Genomic DNA, 6,009 nt, shown 5'->3' on the forward strand with positions numbered 1-6,009 from the left:
TTTGGCTCTTTTTATAATTTTGATCTCTTCTGATATGCTTATTTTGTTTATATATTTTTATTATTTCCTTTAGCTCTTTGTCCATGTTCTGCTTTAGTTCTGTGAGAGTTACAAGGCAGTAGTTTAAAAGTCTTTGTCTAGCAATCTAAAGCCTTATTTCTTTAGAGTTTATGTCTGGAGATATATTTTCTTTCTCTGAATGGGCCATGTTTTCCTATTTCAATTACACTTTGTGGACTTTATTTGAAAATTAAGCATTTGAAAAAGGTTAGCAATTGCTCCCACTCTTTGCAGACCAGCTATGTGCAGGGCAAGACCTTTACTCATGAGCCTGGTATGAGCTTAATACCTTCTCAGGAATTTTCTGGACATGTATCTTCCCTGGGACTGTGTATGTGCTTTTTCCTGATTCCCCCATACACCTGACTATTTTTAAATGCCTCAATTTCTCTGCTTTTTCCCATGGCTGAAGATTTCTACTATGTTCCTCTGCCTCTGATCTCAGCTCCCAGGGACTCATGCATCTGTAGGCTTCCTATAGTTTTTAGGTGCTATGACCCCTGCCATGACCTGTAGCATCCTCAGACCTGATATATGAATTCTATTACTATAGGGGATGAAAAACTTTTCCTTCTACTTTTCTATGTTCTGTCACTGGTCTAAGTATTAAATGAAAAGAAGGTAGATCAGTGGAGAAAAAAATTAATTATGTATGTGTGCATAGGAGCTCACAAAAACTTGAAACTTATATACCTGACATTAAGGAAGGGCAAGAGTTTGGAGCTTCTAGGTGGGGGTGAGTAGAGCGAAGTTATGGGAATGGATGTGAGGGAAGAAAATGTATAGTAAATAAGTATTGCCTTTTTACGCAGATAAGATTCTCTCAGGAAAAAGAATTATCTCTGAGATTAGCTCTCTTCCTGGTACAAGCTCCTTTTCTATTTGGAACTTCCTTTAGAGATTTCCTTTGCCAAAAGAGGAAAGGTAAGGGGCAGGTTCAAGATTTTTTCCTGAATTTTCTAACTCTCAATCACCTTCAGTTCAGAATAATCCCAATGCAAAGTGGCATGCTTTGGGATGCTCTGAACCCCTTCACTAAAATTCCTGTGTGCTATCTAGTCAGGCAAGACAGAAACCTTGCCCTCCAGGCAGCCTGCCAACAATCAAGAACACAGTAAACAAAGTGACACTCATCCCTTTGTCCCAAAGGAGGTACTAGGAATTGGGTGGCTTCCCATGGACCACAATGTGCTCAAAGGAGATGGGGTCAGGGGGAGCAAAACATAGCATTTCCTATTGTTTCTAGTGTGGCTTTTTCTTGATTTAGGCTTCACCTGGTTGCCACAGATTCTTGACTGGTTTTTAGAGTTCCCATAGAGATATTTCACTCAGTCTGTTGTCATTTACTTGGTGTTTCCACAGGAGAATGAGGGCCTGGGGCTCCCTGCTTTGCCATCTTGCTCGAGTCTTTTGACTTATATAGAGTCTTCATTGGTTTGTTTCTTTGTTTATAAAGATTTTATTTATTTATTTTGAGAGACACACAGAGAGGCAGAGACACAGGCAGAAGGAGAAGCAGGCTCCATGCAGGGAACCCAAGGTGGGACTCGATCCCAGGACCCCAGGATCACACCCTGAGCTAAAGGCAGACACTCAACCACTGAGCCACCCAGGCACCCCTGCTTCATTGGTTTAGAACATGGGTGGGGAGGAGGTGGCATTTCTGCACTTCCTTCCTTAAGTTTATTTCAACCTAACACACTTGTGACAGTGATGAATGAGGTGTTCATGGTGCCTACCTTCATTTAGCTTACAGGCTAAAGGGGAAGGTGGAATAAATAAGTACAGGGACAAAAAACACTGGAGACTCATTCTGCTCTAGGCTATGGAGGAAGCAGGATCTGGGGGCTGGTTTAGGGGAGGTGTAGTAGTTTACTGGGGCTGCCATCACCAAATACCCAGACTGGAGGACCAAGAAAGAGCTCTGTGGAGACTAAAACTCTAGAAACTAGAATTCAAAGGTCCAGAGTCTTCATGCTGTTTGTTGTTGTGCCAGGCTCCCTTTGAGACCTTGCAGAGAATCCTGCCTTGCCATTCTAGCTTCTGGTGTTCACTGGCAATCCTTGGCATTCCTTGACCTGGAGATGTGTCATTCTCATCTCTGGCACCGTTGTCACAGAGCTGGCTTCTCCCTGTGTATCGTCCTCTCCTTAGAAGAACACCAGTCAAATGAAAATAAAGGCTCATCCTACTACAGTATAATCTCATCTTAATTTAATCATCTCTGCAATCCACCCATTTCTGAGTGAGGTCACATTTTGAGCTACTAGTGGCTAGTACTTCACATATTTTTTGGAGGGGGGAGGGAGGACACAATTCATGCTGAGTGGGTGATGCAAGTTTAAACAAGGTAGCCAGGAAGTCCTCTGTAAACAATGCATTTAGCGGAGTGGAATATGGGATCAAGTTGGAGGCATAGCAAGCTGTTGGATCATGAGTGCCTTATGAGCCAACATGGAGGCTGGGCTTGAGTCTAAAAGCTCTGGGATGCCACAGGGCCTCCCTGCTCTGCTCCTCCTGGATGCTTGGAGAACAAACTGGAAATCATGAGCAGGGATGAGGGCAGACCCTCAGATTCATCAGTGTCACCTTCGATCTTTTCAGTTCTTCAGAGAGGACAAGAGTGAGAGGGACAGCAAGCCTGTTTCTCTACATATACTGCAGGTAGGAACAGGAGCAGTGATGATGTAGGAAAGATGGATACTTGAGCTTAGGGCAGAAAGTGGCCTCCCAAGGAGGAGGTATGGCCTTGAGTGGGGGCATGCTAGAAACGAATATCCTGCTGCCCTGCAATTCACCATGATGCGTGTGGCAAGATGTGTAGAGAAGAAGCCACTGGGGACAAGGAGACCATGGGCATAAGAAAGCAGAGAGTGGGTGGTCAGGTGGCACTGGATCCATGTGGAGAGGAAGACCACTAAACCCAAAGGACAACAGATGACCCAAAGGACAGCAAGACAAAGGGGAGAGGCTGGTACAGTCCAGAAGGAGGCTGGATCCTGCAGCCAGAGGGGAGGCTATGATTCAGGAGAGACTGCTCTGAGATTAAGGAGATAATGCAGCATGGGAGGAGAGACTGCCTCTGCTTAGATGCTACAGGAGAAGCGGGGACGGGTCAACTGTCAGCTTTTAATGAGGTCAAAAGAGAAGCAAACTTCTACCAAGTAGTCTAGCATTTATAGAAGCTTGATAGCTAAGGCCCAGGTGTCCCAAAGGATGCAGTGAAAGGTTTGGGAAGGAGGGAAAGCAAAGGTTATCATGAGCAGGATCCAGGCATAGGCAGAGCAGATGAGTACACAGGGCTGCATTTTATGGATATAATCATCTGTGTGTGTTCGCTAATATTTCAGTAGACCAAGATAACTAGGTCAACCTTAGATAAGGCAGGGATGAGAAACTCTCGAGATTACAGAGAACAGATGTCAGCTTTAGCATCTGTGTAGCCCTGGTAAGCTGAAAAGATTAAGAACAGATAGCAAGCATGATGCCTGGGCCTTGTCCTCCCAGTGTTGAGGGAGGGGAGGAAGAACAGAAGCAAAGCCTCCTTAGACCTAAAAGCATCCAGTACAGCTGGGCAAAGCCTGAAGGGATGATTAAAAATAGAGAACTGAGATGGAAACCAATGGAAAAATAGAGTCTTCACCTGCAAAAAGACCTGCCTTTGGCCTTCTTCATTCATGGTAAGTGGATGCCCATCTCTGGAAATCGTCCGTGGCTGCTGAGGTTCTGCTGCAGTGCACAACCACAGCCACCGCTCGGGACCTGAAGCCTGGCAACCCCCGTGACTGGAGTCTTGCTGCTGAAGGCTCTCAGCTGACTCCCTTCCTGAGAATTGGCTCAGAAAGGGCCTGGGGAGAGGACAGCCTGTGATGACTAATCCCAAGGTAGCCTTTGATGTGGGACATCTCCGGAGGGCCAACCCAATTTCAGAGCCCTTATTTCCGGGCCTGGGAACTCACGGACAAGAATCAAAAGAAACCTTCATTCTCTTCTTCCTTTGGTGGGAAGACTTTATTTTCCTAGGCCTGGGCTTCCCTTCCTCCGAGTAGACATCTGCAAGGCCTCTTACATTGCAGAGCTGAGCAGTCAGTTGGAGTGTTTGACCTGTCCAGGGATTAGGCTCCATGAGGGGAAGATGGAAGCAAGAGTATGGACAGCCCTGTAGGTGGACAGCCTGACCACTGGCCTGATCACTGGGAGACAGGCCCTTAGAAGGGACAGCTGCATGGACAGGGCGTAAGGGATGCAATCCTGAAAGACCTTCCACAGGACAGAAACACCTGGAGGTGGTGTGCCTTGTCCCCCTGGCACATTCCATTAAGGCAGTGACTTTTCAATGATTTTTAAGGAGGTAGGCTGACATGGCATTTGTTACAAATATGATAGAAAGGCTTAGGTTAGGGCGGTGGGTTTCAAACCCTACCGTGTGTCATCCAGATCCCCTGGATTGTTTGCTAAACACATGTTCTGGGCCCCACCTTCTGAGTTCCTGAGTCAGGAAGACCAGGAGAGGCTGAAATGCGCTTGCCTAGTAAGTTCCCAGCTGCTGCTGCTACCACTGGTGCCCAAGCCAGTGTCTCAGAGAAAAGAAGATGAAAGTGAGTCCATGAGACACGGAGGAAACACAGTCCAAAGGTATATCTTTTCATCACATGTATGCTCGCCCAGCAGCCAACTAGAGCATCTCCTGCCTTACCCTCCTGGAGCCCCGATGTTAGACTTTGGCTCTGCTTCTCCCTCCATGGCGTCTGGCACTCTGAGGACCTGTGACATCAGGTCCTAAATGGAGCTGCCAGCACCCAGGTGAGCAGTGCTGGCCTGGGGGAGGAATGGGCTGGGTGTGTTTGCCTGGGAAGTTTGTGTCATGTACAAAGGTGACCCGCAGAGGGTGAGAGCGAGGTTGGGGTCCAGCAGGTGCCCTGCACTCACCCCTCTGGAAACCTGGAGTGGGTAGCATCTGCTCCAGGAAGATTCTTTGCACCAAGAGTTCTCTGCTCCTCAAGTCCTGCATCATCTTGGTGGCAAGTGGAGAGTGTGTTCCCCAAGGGAGGGGTCCTTTTTCTACTTTGCAGAAAGGATGAGTTTGGCTGGTCCTACGTGGAGAGTGCAAAGTGGGAACATAGCTGAGGAAGCTTTTTTACAGCCCCCCCCCCCAAAGGTTCTGAGGCTCATGTGTGATTCTCGGGGAAGGACAGGGCTTCCTCTAACTGGGGGATGCTGGCCTGGCTATCCTGGTTTCGATTTGTTGGAGAAAAACAGGAGTATGTATGTTTCTCTTACCGGAACACATTGCCATCTGTTATTAGTCTCGACATCACCTGGGTGGTGATTGATCTCAGCAGGTCCCTGCTTCAAGCAGCCTAAGCATGCCCAGGGAACCTGTTAGAATCACCTACTTTGAAAAAAAAAAAAAAAAAAGAATCACCTACTTTGGAACCCCCCCCCCCACCTCGCCCTCAGCTGAGTCAGAACATCTGGGGTGTTCTGGGGTGTGGCTCAGCTGACTGTGTTGAACATGCTAAGAGTTTGAGAGACGTTGGCTTAGAGCTTCTCAAGTCCAACAGGCTGAGAAATATCCTGGGTATCTTATTAAAGTCAGATTTTAGGAGCAACCTACTCTTCCTAGCCAGAGAAAAGTCAGGGCTTGAGGGTGACAGGCCAGCCAGGGATGTCATTGTAAGCGTGCTGCTCCTGTTTCAATGGGGCCTTTGGGGCCCCTGCATCACATTCTCAGGACAAATAATGACTGCATGAGGCAAAATGCAGATTCTTCTGCAGTGTTGAATTTGCAGAACCAACTGGTTCCATTCACAAGGTCCAGATTCTCTCTCTCTCCTTCCAGGCCTGGGCTAGGATAAGCTTTCCACCTTCAGTACTTCCAAACCATCAAATCTCTTTGCCATTCTCCACTTAGTCCTCAACTTCCATTTTACCATTTAACCTGGTAAC

This window comes from Canis lupus, chromosome 1 (assembly GCF_048164855.1).
Source record: "Canis lupus baileyi chromosome 1, mCanLup2.hap1, whole genome shotgun sequence".
NCBI classification, from domain to species: domain Eukaryota; kingdom Metazoa; phylum Chordata; class Mammalia; order Carnivora; family Canidae; genus Canis; species Canis lupus.